Here is a 17,202-nt window from a genome sequence, read left to right on the forward strand (position 1 = left end):
ATTAAATGGCCCATGAATCACTGGGGCAGAAATAGCAGGAGAATGCCTGTCAGAATAAACCTCAAGAGTTAACACTCATTGACTTCAGCGATCCTGAATCTGACCCTTGACCATATGTTTTAAACTTTGCCCTGATTAAAGCTGCTCAGGTGCATCAGGGCCGAACAGATTCAGGTTAATGTATGTAGACTGGAGTGAGAATACATATGTCAAAGTGGCACAATTTAACTATTGAGGGGCAAATATTTGAAATCATGATTTACCTATAAAGAAACATTGCATGGTGTCCATTTTTAAAAAGCTGAACGATTATGGCTGTTGATTATAAAATCAAATCATTATCAAATACAAAATTAGTTCTAAAAAGCATTAAAACATTGGTGGGTTTTTATGTTGGATAATTTAGCTCTGTCACTGTATAAGAAGTAAGATATCAGGTGCCAAAAATTAGAGGCATTTGCTTTTAAATAATTGTATCACTTTTAGTAACATTTCTGCCACACAAACATACACATTTAATTATAATGTTGCAGAATAACTCAATCCTTTGTATTTACCACTGGTTACAAAAATAGTTGTATCAGTCATAAACAAATAAGCTATCTCAGAAGAATAATCCATATTATTATTTTTAATAATCATAATTAAACATAACAGTTGTTATATTAATATCTGGCATAACCTCTCTAGTCAATGTTCATGCTCCTCAAACGATGTTCGCTATGTGCACTGTAGCTGTCAAAGGTACCATATAAACAATGACTAAGGCTGCTGTTTTTCAAATTTAGTTTGACAAGTTTTGTTTTGAGCCTAAGAGCAAATGCCTTGGGTTGAGATGGAATTTTGATGGTGGTTTTCATAGGAAATCAAGTCATCATTTAGTTTCTCCCTAGCTGCGAGCGTTCTCCAGGCACGCTTCACAACACAATGTGCAAAACCAAACACTCTGACAGACTTTTCTAACAAACCTTTAATCATAATCACCAACTCCTAATTACATTTATTCTAATTAATTTATTGATGTCTTAGCCCCCTGAACACCAACACTGTTCTAATAAAGGTTAATTTAGGGAGGAAGATTAATGCGTGTGTGTTCGTGTGTAAACGGGCAAGCGTACCCGCAGAAAGGTCATCAGCAGAATTAGCATTGTAATGAATTATTGCACTTTGTTCCAGAATATAGAACAATAACCCATTTCTCAAACTGACAATAACATACTAAAACTGGCATGATATCCAAAAGGTTCACGGCATAGACGAGCATACACAGTCATGTAGGAGCTCTCCAAACAATTACACACTCTGACACTCTTTGTTGACCTGTAGTGCACTGTCTTGTTGACCACCGTTGAAGAGATACCTTTCCGTGGTCCCTGATAGCACAGTGCAGCCCTTACATAATGTCTGTGCCATGCTGAAAAATACAGATAAAAACAGATTTTGATGTTTATCTGGTTTATCACATGGTTTTTAGGTGATTGAAGCAGCCCATTAAATAGTCAAAGCTGTTTAGATAGCTGGTGAGCTGGATTACTGGTAGGTCTAGATTGTAACAGATACAATTCCAAGATTTGAATTGACTTAACAAACAGGATGCAGAATTTCAATTTGAACTTTGAATTTAAGAAAATTCATGTTCCTGGGATTTTTACTACACTGTAAAAAATTATTTAGAAAAAAAGTTACCTGGTTGCCTTAAAATTTTGAGTTCATTGAAATTAAAATTTTGAGTTAATACAATGAACATTATTTGAGATTTGACAATATATTAAAATATAATTCAAAGATTTTGTAATCATATTGGGTAATTGCGTGTGTTTTTATTTCTGATGATGCAGTGAAAAATGCCACATTGTGCTATTTTCATGATTTATTAAATTTTTTATGTGGTTCAGATACAATAATATTTTGAGATTCTATTTATTAAACTAATTTCCTTCATTGTATCAACTCAAATTTTTAATTTCAATAAACTCAAAATTTTAAGGCAACCAGGTTACTTACTTTTTTAAGTTAAACCAACAAAAACCAACATTTATTTTTTACAGTGTAGAAATAAAAAAATTGTCAAGATAAATACTTTTTATAAAGATTAATATAGATAAATATGAAATCAACTGTTTTAAAAACAGATGAAAAAGTTTTTAAGTGGAAGTTTGACGGTTTGAGTGATAAGATATAGAAACGGAGCAATTAAGGATGCTCACTCAGGCCCTAATACAGTTTTCCCCAATTTTTTTTCCAGAGCGATTTACTGAACAGCAAATAAGCCTGAGAGGGCAATTCCAAAAATGCGAGGTTCCACACCAATGGGAGTGGAAAGTTCTGCACGTGATGATCTGACGATTAGCAAATTAATGAGCACAGAGGCAGCCAGATCATTTCCATAAAAACCAACGCAACCAATTAACGGCTGGTTTAACGGCAGTCAAACCCGTGACTTCCCACTCGTAAACTCGTACTCCCAGTTACAAGCTCTGCCGTCACATAGCCTACAAAACAACAATGGCCGCCGCTATCACCAGACCAAGCTCGATTTAAAATTGAACAGAGTTGCAGGGCAAAATCAAATCGCCGGCATTTGAGGCTGGGTTTACCCAGTCTAATGGCAGCCCATATATGGATGCTGTGTTTATGGAAGTCTCACAGGGTATTTTAACAGCTTCTCTTGCTTTATGTGCCTTTTTTCTCCTTGTTTTCCTTAAATAAGCAAGGAGTAATTGATTAATTGCTTAAGCACCTTTGGTGATAGAAATAATTGTAAATAAGCGTAAGCCACGTTACCTACACAGTCCGCAATGCTTTTTATACATCTAGCAACCACAGTTCCTTGCGCTCAGGCAATTTGGCAAACTCCTACAAATACATATGCAATAAGGTCAGCCGCAAAAATAACTGTGTTCCGAAGATGAACGAAGGTCTTACGGATGTGGAACGGTGAGTCATTAATGACATAATGACATTAGGGTGAGTCATTAATGACATAAATTTCATTTTTGGGTGAACTAACCCTTTAACATTCTCTAAACCGTTAGCGTATTTGTCACAACAGGACAGCACAACTCTATTGCATGTCTGAAAATGAAGTTGCTCACCCAAACTGTCTCCAACCTGATTGGTCAATTGGCCATAAAGTGCATATAATATGCACATGAAAATCTACGTACCATATGCCAAAACTTCTGAGCTGTAAAAACCAAACTCTGGTCAGGCCAATCACATTGTGTATAGAGTCGGTGGGCAGACTTAACATAATGACAGCAGAGTTACATGCTACTGGCAAACGGCGGTCTTTCGAATTTTCTTTGGCCGTGACTCTGTAAGACTTGGAGATAAGCTTTTCTTTGAGAACAAAGAACGGCACTGAAGTCATTCTTATAAAGGGAAGATGTGTTCAGAGTTTTGCCGACCATATACGGCGAAAGTTTAATCTGTCAACGAGCTCCGCTTCACCTTCTTTGCTCTGGTTGGTTGTAAGCGCTATCCTATCACGTGCAGAGAGAGTTTGAAAGACAGTCGTATCCCGCCCCTCGGATTGAGCTGTCAATGGTGAGTTTCCAGACCAAACATCTTGATGTGGGTCTGGCTTGTCAGGCTACCAAAGCTCACTTTGGCATATAAATTCCACAACATCGCAAACTCGTATTATTGATACACATTTTCGTCTAATCGGGCTCTCCATGTCATAGGTATTTATGGAATAAACATGCATGCCCGACGGAGAGACGGACGGACTGAGAGACAGACAGACAGACAGACAGACAGACAGACAGAGAGAGAGAGAGAGAGAGAGAGAGAGAGAGAGAGAGAGAGAGAGAGATAGATAGATAGATAGATAGATAGATAGATAGATAGATAGATAGATAGATAGATAGATAGATAGATAGATAGATAGATAGATAGATAGATAGATAGATAGATAGATAGATAGATAGATAGATAGATAGATTTCCATAATATAACTGACACTAATGTAGGGCACTACACATCTTCAAACCCAGAATAAACCCATTTGTTTATCTGTGCATATTCAAGTGCTTTTCATCTGTCTATATCAATTTTACACTCAGAGTACTTTATTCCCAGGTGTATGAGCACACTGGCCATCAGAGGTCCCAATTCACTGGCCCTATTGGCCCGGGGCATAATCCATCAATCTTTGCCATCAAGCAGTGTGCAACCGGTATTGAGTTCACACTTAACTCAGCATCTATATCTACTTCCACTTCTGCCTATCACTTACATGAAAACAATGACTTGTTTACACCTGGGAACAAGGCTGAGCAGAGAAGTGTACATATTAATATTGCAAACAATCATCTGAGGGCAGTCTTGTAAGGTGATCAGAGGCCAGTGACTAAATATGACAATGGAAGCAATAAATCTCAATCATTTATGTAACATCCGAGTGAACAAAGAGAATGTAGTTCATTCTCTTCTGACCTATTTCTCTTTGCCCTACTCATCAATAATGGATGAAGAAGATGAGGCTGCCTAGAATCCATCTGGAGAGGACCAGGCCTGCCTGGGTACATTGGCTCCACTCGTTTTTGTTTTTAAATAAATGAAATAATAACAATATTTCCTCCAGCTTTTTCTCAAGATGCTCTAGATAAGCTATCCGGTTTCATAAGGCAACTTGCGAGCACCCTGCAGCGTGAATCAAAGACACCATAGAGTTAAACGAGGACGTGATGCGTTGCAGCACAGGGTGGTTTGTTTGCTCGTTCTCTTGCTTGTTTGTTTGTTTGTTTAAATATGGCTTGGAAAACTCGCTTTAGCGTGCTTCTCCTTTGTGAGAGCTATAGTGCTCGAGTTTGATCTTTCACATGGTAATGAATGAGTCACAGACGAGAATAAGACAAAGAGGAGCAGATTTTGTTTGGTGCTCATCGCATAATGATGTGAGCGGGTACAGTGCGAGCACACCGAGTCAGGTTTCAGGGACAAAAAGAGATATATTTTAATCAAAGCCCACTCCTTGACAGAGAAAGAGGGAGGGATGGATTGAGAGAATGAGAAGACAGAAAGAGAGCGAAACTGAAAGATGAAGGGGAGAAAAAGAGAGCTCAAGACAAGAAGAAAGAGAAAGGGAGAGAGAAAGAGATAATGATGAAGCAGTTTGTTGTAACCTGCATTTCTTCAGTTCAGCAGCTTTGTGATGTGTGTGCAGAAGACAGTTTCCTCCTGTGTACTGTCGCTGTTATTTTGGGATATGAAATCATGGCTTTTGTTCTAAAAATGGATGCCCTCAATGTGGCATGATGGCAGCGGACGAAAATACACATTCAACGTCAACATTTTATGACCTCAAGAAGTACTCGGTCCGGATTGACGCTGACATCTCAAGATGTTTCCAGGCAAACCTCATCTCGTTCCACAGGACAGATTCAGCACAGCACTTAAGCAAAAATCCCCTCATGCAGAATTTAGATCCCATAGGAGAGAAAGTCACAAACGAGACCTCTTTAACGTGGCAGGCATTTCTGCTAGACAGCAATGATATTAATGGGAGAGCGAATGGAGACACTTGCTCAAGTCTCCTGTTTTTCAGACTTTTCCCCTGAGATAAAGACTCCAGGTCCTCAAATGGTTTTGCGTCAGGACCCAGATTTTACATTGGACATCAACACACATTATTAATAGTAGTACTATAAATATAGTAATATAAAAATACAAAATAGCTGCAAGACATCAAACTGGAAAAAATGTCAGTTTTGGCTTCTATGTCTCTTGAATTTCATTGTTTTCATGCATTTGGCAGTCAATAAATCATAGCACCAAACAAATTGTGGTCGGCACAAACCTCATTTGTCTGTGCTCCAAGTTGAGCTGTATTAATTTATTTTATTTTTTACATTGTGCAGCTTTGTTCATGGTTTTCAGGTATCAGTGGATGTCAAGCAACCTGTTTATGCTGGCATCTGCCTCATTTATTTCTGCTCTATCAAGAGATGGACGATTATAACTTTGACACCAACAACAAAAGTAAGTGTTTTCTCCTCATTTTAAAAGTCGATAAGCCCAGTATATTTTGTTATTCTTACCATGCATGCTTAAATAGTTGGTACCATCACATTATTTGCATTTAGCTTTTAAAATTTTGAATCTTCCAAAACCAAATTATATTTTTTAAATAATTATTAATACATGATTTTTAAATAATGTATGGCTTATTTTATGGCAATTATTAATCATGTTATAAGAATTTATAGCTCTATATTCATGTCAACAATGGTATATTTGTCTTCATTTTTATTATTCCACAGGAGAGAATTGAAAAAATGATTTGAGACAGAATTGATGCTTAAATAAAACAACTGAGATATGAAAAAGCAACATCTGAGCACAAAAAAACCTCTGTGTAGTCAGGGTTTTAAATTGAATGAGTATTTAATGCACAGAAAATGAATATATGTTCCCTTAGTACTGAAGAGCGGTGACTTCATGATCAGAGCAGAGCACTGTGCAATATAAAGGTGAGTTAAACTGCTCTTTGAAAGATACTGCATGTCTTATATTCACAGAATCACAATACAGGCTTCACAATAAAGGCCCCTGGTAAATGAGATTTCCTTATTTTTCCACGAGAGTTTCCACCGCTTTGGGGTTTCTTATGGAAATTTCAGTAGATCATTTGGGACATCAAGTATGCATGTCCTGTAATCTTCGTCATTAGGCATATTGATACTACTAAGAGAGAGAGAGAGACAGAAAAAGAGAGAGAGGAATAAAAACCTCGTTTATGACTGCAATAGAGCAGATCACTGTTATTGATGGTCTTTGCTTAGCCTAATGCATTAAAGACCATGTTTGTGTGTGTATTTTGTTTAGTTTGACCTGCATTATAGACATTATGCTTTAGTTATGATGTTTTGTGTACAGTGACACATCATTATGATAAATCTGTGCCTTGGTGACAAGATGAACTACACTTTGAAAGACACACGATTTCTCTTTCTCCTCCCTTGCCACACATACACACACAATGACCCTGGTGTGAGACCAAGATGGATTGCTGTCAAAAAGACAGACACAAACAAACAAAGCTATAACAGACCATTTCCATGCAGACCCGAAAGCATCCATCAATAAACACCTGAACATCTGCAGGCGGGACGTACGTATGCAACGTCTCAACGTGGAGGTATACAGCTGGGTTATGAATGTAGTTGTCTCTGTAATCTATCAGGGCTGAGTTTTAACTGCAGTCTGTCTCTGTGGGGGCCAGGAGTGTGTCACAATGACAAATGCAGCATTTTACCACTCATCAAGTACTGCTAATGCGCTCCAAAAAGAGCTTAGAGACTGCTTCCTGTGCTCCCTCTCTTTATTCGCTGACATGAGTTGACGCCGCACGATGAGTTGCTCATTTCTGATTTTTCTTCTTCTTCATGAGCTCACATCTGCCGTTCCGCTAATTAGCTGTGTTTACATTAAGGTTGCACTCACAAAGACCTGCATCAAAAAAACGTTTCACAAGAGGACTACATAAAAAAGAACTGATCACGCCTGGCTAATTATTCTCTTTTGACTAACTAGCCGTTTTCTCTAGGAGCAAAGAAAGTAATGGCCCCAAAAAGTATTTTGACATTTAAGAAATACGAATGCCATTTGCTTTAGATAGCAACATATCAAACCTAGTGGAATCTTAAAACATAAATATGAACTTAAAATTTCATTTTGTGAAATGTTTTGCTGGAAAAGTGTGCTTTTGCTATCATTCTTTTAAATAAATGTCATTTGGTTTCATATTTCACCTAATGCAATGACATTCATAAATTTTTTAGTGTGGCTTCACTGTCCAAATACTTTATGAAAAGTTATGATGCCGTGCTCATGTCAGGAATAGCGTTTCATATGCAAACCAAAATGCATTTTCAACTCTAAAATACATTCACACAGAAAACTGATAACACCAACCGATGGATGCCACTTCAATGATAGGTTTTATGTGGTTCTTTTTTACCCAAACCATATTTACAAGTAGTAATTTACAGTAATGTATACTCATCTACTCTATACTGTGGCTAAAACATTTCCTTTTTTAGGCTTTCACTGGGATTACATCCATTAAAATACTCTAAGTCTTTGAAAACACTGAAAGTCAATTCTGAATTGTGAATGCACAAGTGGGTGTAGAGCTACTATCATAATCAGAAATCTCACAAATACATACAAAAGACAGTGCCTTTCTGACATAACATTAAATATTTGACATCACACTGTATAAAATTATTTAAAAAATAAGTTACCTTGTTGCTTTAAAATTTTAAGTTCATTAAAATTAAAATTTTTAGTTAATACAATGAATTTTTTTTGAGAATTGACAACCTTTATTCAAATATTATTCAAAGATTATGTAATTGGGTAATTTTGTGTTTTATTTGTGAAGACGCGGTGAAACATGCCAAATTGTGCTATTTTCATGATTTATCTTATAATGGCCTTGAGAAACATTTTAATGATCAGCAGTTGCTCTTTCATAACTCAGGAGATTTAAAACTTCTATAGTTTCCATAGATGAAATGTGTATCTCAGACATATTCTAAAAACAAATAGAAATCGCTAAAATCGCTAGACTCAAATGAGACAATTGTTGACATAAATTAAAGCAATAGTCTATACTAAAAATTCTGTCATCATTTACCTACGAACACAAAAGATGACGTTAGAATGTTAATGTTGGTCTTTTCGATATGCAGAAGTGTAAATGTAATAGAAGACATTTTCAGTGAATAGTTACTGAAATTCTAATACCACCATAAAACATTGCTGCACTGTAAAAAAAAAATATATATATATATATTGTTGGTTTAACTTAAAAAAAAAAGTAATTAAGCTGGTTGCCTTAAAATTTTGAGTTTATTGAAATTAAAATTTTTGGTTGATACAATGAAGGAAATTGGTTTAATAAATAAAGACTCAAAATATTATGGTATCTGTTCTGAACCACATAAAACAATTTGATAAATCATAAAATAGCTACATTTGGCATGTTTTACTGCGTCTTCACAAATAAAACTCAATTAAAATATTTTAATATTTGAATAAAGGTTGTCGATTCTCAAAAATGGTCATTGTATTAACTAAAATTTTAAATTTCAATTAACTCAAAATTTTAAGGCAACCAGGTTACTTACTTTTTTAAAAGTTAAACCAACAATATTTTTTAGAATATAGCATGCATGAGTCACAACATTTGTCATTTTGGAGCTTGACATGACCAAGGGTGACTGCTTTTGCTTTATTGAAATTCTCCAAAAAACATCATCTCAGTTTCACATATGTGGATGTCAGAAGTTAATGTAATAACACTTACCAATATACGGTGTCATATGTCAAAAATGTTTATCTTATTAGAGGTAAAAAAAAAATTATATATATATATATATATATATATATATATATATATATATATATATATATATATATATATATATATATATATATATATATATATATATATATATAGAATGTCTGCAACAGTTGGAGTTAAAAATCTTCATTTGTGATCTACTGAACAAACAAAGTCGCCTATATCTTGGATGCTCGGGGTATAAGCACGATAAACATAAAATAATTTTTTTGGGGTGAACCATCCTTTTAACATTATATTCAGTTAATGCACTGTGAACTGACATGAGCAAACAATTTTAATATCTAACAAAAAATACAGTAAAATTATTCTCAGGTTATGTTAACTATGTTAACAAATGATACCTTATTGTAAAGTATTACAGTTAATGTTCATGTTTTTGATTAAAGATTACAAGGGCCTATGAAAAAAAAAACATTTGCATTGATAAATAAGACTGCAATATTGCATAAAAAAATAAGAATTTTCAATTTAGATTTAATGATGGCATTCAATTTGATTAAATGTGATGTTTCTTGTGCATGTACACCATCATTTTAACAGTGCTGTTCCAGCATTTGCAGAACAAACATTATTAGTGTGTAACATTATGAGCTCTGACCTGATAATAAATACACATTAGAGGCCCGCAGTGCTCTGCGGTTAGGGTTCGATGGGTAATCTCAATGCAGGTCTTCCCAGTGATACAATCACACTTGGGACTCATTAATATTAAATGAACTATTAACGTATAGGCCGTTTTATATGGAGGTCTCACATGCTGGCACGTAACTGAGGTTGACGACTCTCTCCGCATGCATATGCAACGTATGCACGCCCACACTCTAGTACACATACACAGGGGTGCAGCTGTGCTTACTTGTTGGATGAAAATCCCCCAGCAAAATGGGTGCTGTGTTTTTGCACATGACAAAGTGCTGGAGGGGCGGGTTTGGAACAGGGATTGATTTTTGAATTGAAGAGTGCAGCAGCGGCTATGTATCATCATCTCCCTGCTCCTTCCCTTTCTCTAGCTCCCCTCCTCTTGGTCTTCTGATGTTGGCGTTTAGCGTTGTGTGTGTGTGTGTGTGTGTGTGTGTGTGTGTGTGTGTGTGTGTGTGTGTGTGTGTGTGTGTGTGTGTGTGTGTGTATGAGAGAGAGAGTGTCTGCCTGCCTGCCTGAGTGCATCTCTAGCAGAGAAGCTCAGAGGGAAAGTGGGTCACACTCGGCTCGCCTCAAGACTAAGACCAGATCTGCTATGCACACACGTTTAAACACAGCACAACGCACCTACACACACACACGCACACACACGCACAAATCCACCTTCACATGAAAATGCACATCATATTGCCCCTAATCCTCCAGAGAGAGGATCTTGGTACATCACTATGAGTCTTGAGTTATTTGAGTGGACAGTTCACTATTCAGAAGAGTGAATTACCCTGCAGCTTTTCAAGGGAGAATAGGACACAGTTTGTGAGGACTTACCTCTCTCTCTCTCTCTCTCTCTCTCTCTCTCTCTCTCTCTCTCTCTCTCTCTCTCTCTCTCTCTCTCTCTCTCTCTCTCTCTCTCTCTCTCTCTCTCAACCCCTCCTTATATCTACTGGGTGGATTAAACCAGTGTCTCTTTCATCCTCATTTGGCAGTATGAGCGCTTCTCTGAGTCATGCTCTTCCCGGGTTCTGCTGAGCTGTTGAGTATGTAAAATCTGTGCAGGCAAGTGAGCGGCATCACCTGGGAATACATAACTGTACCATACTGTCACTCTATTTTACAGCATGGTGAGCATTTCAGCCATTTAGCATACTGAGGACATTTTGTTCAGGATATGGATATAGTTTCCATTTCATATAATAACTGTTCTGTCTCCAAACCAGAACTGCAGTATGTGAAGAAGAAGCTTACCGTAAGAAAAGAAATATCACAAATGGGATCCAATTAACTACTCATTTGTTTAAACAGCTGTGATATTAAATGGAGAACAAATTGAGATTTTGAGAGGCTTCTCGGATTCTTCTGATGGATACCAGGATATCAAAGTCTGCAATCAAAAGTCTGAGATTTTAATTTGAACTCAAATACTTCTCATCAAACTTGTTCAAGATCAAATTAAATAAGATCCATATTATTCAATAACCATTCCAACTATTCCATCATCCAATCACATGGCAGTTGCTTCAATGCATTTAGGGGTTGAATGGAAAACAATGGAAAAACATCCAGTATGCGGCAGTCCTGTGGGTGAAAATGCCTTGTTGATCCTAGAGGTCAGAGGAGAATTGGCAGACTGATTCAAGCTGATAGAAGAGCAACTTTGACTGAAATAACCACTCGTTAGAACCGAGGTATGCAGCAAAGCATTTGTGAAGCTACAACATGCGCATCCTTGAGGCGGATGGGCTACAACACCAGAAGACCCCACTACTCATCTCCACTACAAATAGGAAAAAGAGGCTACAATTTGCATGAGCTCTCCAACATTGGATAGTTGAAGACTGGAAAAATGTTGCCTGGTCTGATGAGTCTCGATTTCTGTTGAGACTTTCAGATGGTAGAGCCAGAGTTTGGCGTGAACAGAATTAGAATGTGGATCCATTATGCCTTGTTACCACTGTGCAGGCTGGTGGTGGTGGTGTAATGGTGTGGGGAATATTTTCTTGGCACACTTTAGGCCCCTTAGTGCCAATTGGGCATCGTTTAAATGCCACAGCCTACCTGAGCATTGTTTCTGACCATGTCCATACCTTTATGACAACCATGTACCCATCCTCTGATGGCTACTTCCAACAGGATAATGCACCATGTCACAAAACTCGAATCATTTCAAATTGGTTTCTTGAACATGACAATGAGTTCACTGTACTAAAATGGCCCCCACAGTCACCAGATCTCAACCCAATAGAGCATCTTTGGGATGTGGTGGAACAGGAGCTTCGTGTCCTGGATGTGCATCCCACAAATCTCCATCAACTGCAAGATGCTATCCTATCAATATGGGCCAACATTTCTAAAGAATGCTTTTAGCACCTTGTTGAATCAATGCCACGTAGAATTAAGGCAGTTCTGAAGGCGAAAGGCGATCAAACACAGAATTAGTATTGTCTTCCTAATAATCATTTAAGTGAGTTTATGTATACTGTGTTTATATGTATATATATATATATATATATATATATATATATATATATATATATATATATATATATATATATATATATATATATATATATATATATGAATGAATGAATGAATGAATATTTTTATTTAAGTGTCATGCACTCATTTTATATATATATATATATATATATATATATATATATATATATATATATATATATATATATATATATATATATATATATATATATCCTACTGATTATTTTTTAAGATTATTTTTATTATAAAAAATCATGGCTGGTATATTCAGTATTACAGTATAATTGAAATAAGACAGATCCTGTCATCACTCTTGCGTGGCATGCCATATGCTGTTTTGTAAACTCTGGTTTTTTAGTTTTAAAGTGATGAAATAACTATGTGCAATTTTTGCATATAGTACTAACATCAAAAGTGCACTTTTGGCCTCATGTCAATACCTTGTATGCATGTGCGTGTATGAATATTTCTACACCATGGAAAGCATTGGCATGGGCTAATGAACTATTCGCCGTGATACAGCAGGGATGAGATGCCACACTCAGTGAATAATTTGTTTATTGATTGCTGCATTTAAATGCAGTATTGATAAAGAGGAATTCACTCTAATGGAAAGGAATGGTTGCAGGATCAAAGACTTATTGCGTCTGGGAGAATGCAGGACTGACAAATTTTATTGAATGACGCTGGAAGCACTCGTGGGAGAGATAAAAAGATAAAGGGAGAAGCGGAATGGAGAGGAAAGAAAGAGCCCAGATTGCTGTTGTTTTTTGATGCTGGTGGGCTGATGTCCACCAGCCAAACCAGCCTTGGGAATTCATTCCAGTTTAAGCTGGTCTTTTCATCATACAAATGTTATTGTTTTGCCAGTCATTTCTTCCAGGACATCAAGAATCATCTTTAACCCAGTTGTAGCTCAAGCCACACAATCCATATGGCAGAAATCTGTGTCCTTGCATTCGGCCACACACTAACTGCAGCATGTGTCACTGTGGGTGGACGTTCCCGTGCGAGTAACACGCAAGACGATGTGGGCGTATTTATGGGCCTCTCCCGCCAAAATACTATACGTTATATCTGAGTTGTGTTCAAGATGTGTTCAAATGCACATATAAAGGAGATGTCGCTATATGTGTGCGAAGCTTCGCTAAATGATGTATGCACTGTATGCACACGGCCTGCTTGAATGCAGGCTCCATAAATGATTTAATGTGGAGCGCTACACTGTGTTTGATCCGCAGGCCGATTTTTACACACTTGCACTAGATTATATATTACACACACTGTGTAATTTATAGACGGTTCTTTGGGCGCAATATTAGATGCAGAAAAGGCAAAAGAAAAAAGGCCTGGCATGCCATCTAGCATACCAGAGAGATTTGACTATCGTCATTTACGGTTATTCGCTATTCTGAGTCATAAGGTTGGTAGGATAGAGAAAAACCTCATGGGTCTGTCAAGGAATATTAGACTGCACATATTCAATTCAATAGTGACTTTATGAGTTTCTGCATTACCGTAGAAATGGCTGGCATGGCAGCGGCATCGAAAGAATCAGTGACAACCTTTCTTTCAATCTCTCTCTGATATCAGACAAGACGTAAGCGAAGGAAGAGAGAGAGAGAGAGAGAGAGAGAGAGAGAGAGAGAGAGAGAGAGAGAGAGAGAGAGAGAGAGAGAGAATGGGAGCGTGGGTAGAGTCCCATGATGCCACAGTAGGGGTAAATTATCCATAATCAGGGCATCAGTGTGGATGGGTCCATCGGAACCTAACACTTATACCCCATAATCAGCACCTCCGTGTCAACCAATCGCTTATAGCCGCACAAATTGCCACCATTTGAGCTCCCACACAGTCTATATTACAGATGTGTTTGAGTGTGTGTTTGTGTGTGTATCAGTGCACACTGCCTCAACACAATAGAGAGGTCAAATTCTCAGAAAAAAGGAAGAGCAAAATAAGTGAGAATGATTAGAATGAGAGAGATTAGATTGTTGCCTTTCAAAGCCGTGTTAAATCACCTTTCTTCTTTCAGATGGGGACCCGGCAAATTGCCCTCTAATCTTCAAATCATCATCATAGGGAGGAGGACAAGCAGTGACAATGACAATTCAAAAAATGCAAAGGAGTTTCTGCACCTCGTGAAATGAATTGCGGCAGTTGTTTCCTACTTTTCTGCAGCACTCCAATCTCCAGCCACAATAAACTCTTATCCTTTCCAAGTGAGAAGCTCTGACCTGGATTTGTCAGCACTGCGTTTGAGTAAGGACTCTCAGCTCTGAACATAAACGCATTCTTTTGTGCTGCTTAAATTGGGGCTCTCAAAGCTCGCTTAGATACTCTGGCATGACCTATTCCTGTTATTTCTCAACCTCTTGCAACTTCCAGCCAACCTAACAGCGATGTCTCTCGTTATGTTACATATGGTGCACATATATAAGAGATGCATCATATGCCATGCTGATATTAAATAGGCCACTGCAATGTAAAGTTCACATCCACACTGGGAGTTTTATTTGTTATGCATACTTAACCCATACTCAACCACGGATTGGTGCCGCACCATGGGATGTGCTCTGAATGATATGCATGGCTTGAGAGAAGGCCTTGGGTCACAGAATAGTGAGTAGAGGTAGAATAGAATGGAGCCAACCAATTCATTGCATTCTTCTTTACACAACAAAGATGTACTAAAAAATGTATATACAGATGGCAATATTTTCAAAACGATCACGCAGATTTTCACTTGAAATAAACACTACGCGCCTATAGACAGAACACATAATATGCATGCGCATGACGTCACCGTTTTCACAATTTTTGTCGTTTACATGAAGACAATAACAGTATAGTTTTCAAAAATGTGCACTTTGAAAACCATTTTCAAAGTTTGCATTTTCAGGCCCCCAAACCACCGTTGTTGTAGAAATGAATTGCCAAGACACATAAGTTTTCTGCTTTTGTTCTAAAACAGTGTCCCGTAAACAGCCACTTAAAGGGACAAAATTAAAATTCTATCCATTTTCTCATCACTTTCACTGCCTCACTTCAGTGGCGGCGTTTCACAAAAGCCTTGGGTATGGCATGATTCCTTTTGGCCATACAACAACAACATTCCCAAGTAATCATGTAATATCAGTAATATTAATCAGTCTGGATTGGACGATTTAGACAGACAACTTGCTTATTGCATCCCGTGTCTAGTTAGACTGTTTAAATTAGCTTTTCAAAGCTGCAATTTCTTCCCAAAACCAACTCAAGCAACAGAGCTATCAAACAGCATCATGAGCTGTTTATTTAACCTGTTTTGTCTGAATGCTAGGATATGGCAACTGCCATACATAAATGCCACCCCTGCCTCACTTTCATTGTATGGGGTACTGTAAGAAACCTGTATGGAATGTCTGAAATGTCAGTTTCTCAGTATTAGGGAAAGCAATATCGCACAAGCAAGAGAAGCGTTGTACCTTTTAAATGAATCACACACGATCAAAATCCACAATGGGGTGATCTATGAACTATAACCATTGTGCTCTTGATCAAAGCACTCAACCTCAGGTAACTCCAGAGGGACTGACCCTGTAATAAGGTTAGGTACTGCGGTTTGGATCAAAGCGTCAGCTAAATTACAAAATGTAACATGCCAGTGACTACAATCTGCACTCCGTTTTTTTTAAGAATTTATTTGATTGCTGTATTACTTCATTGCATCCCAGTGGGCCTAAAGTGTTGTTACCCAAAGGAGAGCTCTTAATAGCACAGAAAATCTGTGAAAATACTGTAACAATGAATCCCATAATGCAGAGAATGCATTCCACACTCCATCAGTCTTTTGACCACCGCGGCTTGAATCCAACGCAGCTTCACAGTCTATTTCAGAGCATGTTGCCATGACGAGAACCTACTTGTTACTAAGGATCACTCATGAAGAAAGAAAGAAAGAAAGAAAGAAAGAAAGAAAGAAAGAAAGAGAAAAAAAAGAAAGAAAGAAAGAAAGAAAGAAAGAAAGAAAGAAAGAAAGAAAGAAAGAAAGAAAGAAAGAAAGAAAGACAGAAAGAAAGAAAGAAAGAAAGAAAGAAAGAAAGAAAGAAAGAAAGAAAGAAAGGTTGCAATCAGGGGAAAATTACAATGTTGAGGGTATATTTCTCTTCCTTTGTGTGTGTGTGTGTGTGTGTGTGTGTGTGTGTAAAGGTTGCACTTAGATTATTCCTCCTCGTTTCAAGTTGGAATTTCAATCTAATTTAATCACATTAAAATAATATGTTTATAAGACAAACTTGGTCTTGACTGCAACATTTTCACCAGTATATGGGACAACAGCATTAAAACAAACTTGGCACCCTTCTCTCAAGTTGCCAACTCTTGAATAATTAGGAATGGCTTTAGAGAATTTCTCTACAAAATCTTTTCCATCTTTGGATAACCACAAGTGATCTCGGTGTTAGATGAACAGCCTGTGAAGTTGCTTTCAGTGCTGTACGCTGAAGGGAAACAGATTTTTAATTCATGTTTGTGATTAATAAATAATTGCTTGCGCGTTCTTGTGTGCGTCTATGCGTGCGCGCATGGAGGGGTAGGGGCGCGAGGGCTTGGAATGAGAAAGAAGAAATTACAGAGTTATGACCAGTCACACAAGTGTGGTGGAAAGTGGAACAAACGAGCACACACACACACATCTCAAATTC

The sequence above is a fragment of the Pseudorasbora parva genome, chromosome 5 (assembly GCF_024679245.1).
Source record: "Pseudorasbora parva isolate DD20220531a chromosome 5, ASM2467924v1, whole genome shotgun sequence".
Taxonomy (NCBI): Eukaryota; Metazoa; Chordata; class Actinopteri; order Cypriniformes; family Gobionidae; genus Pseudorasbora; species Pseudorasbora parva.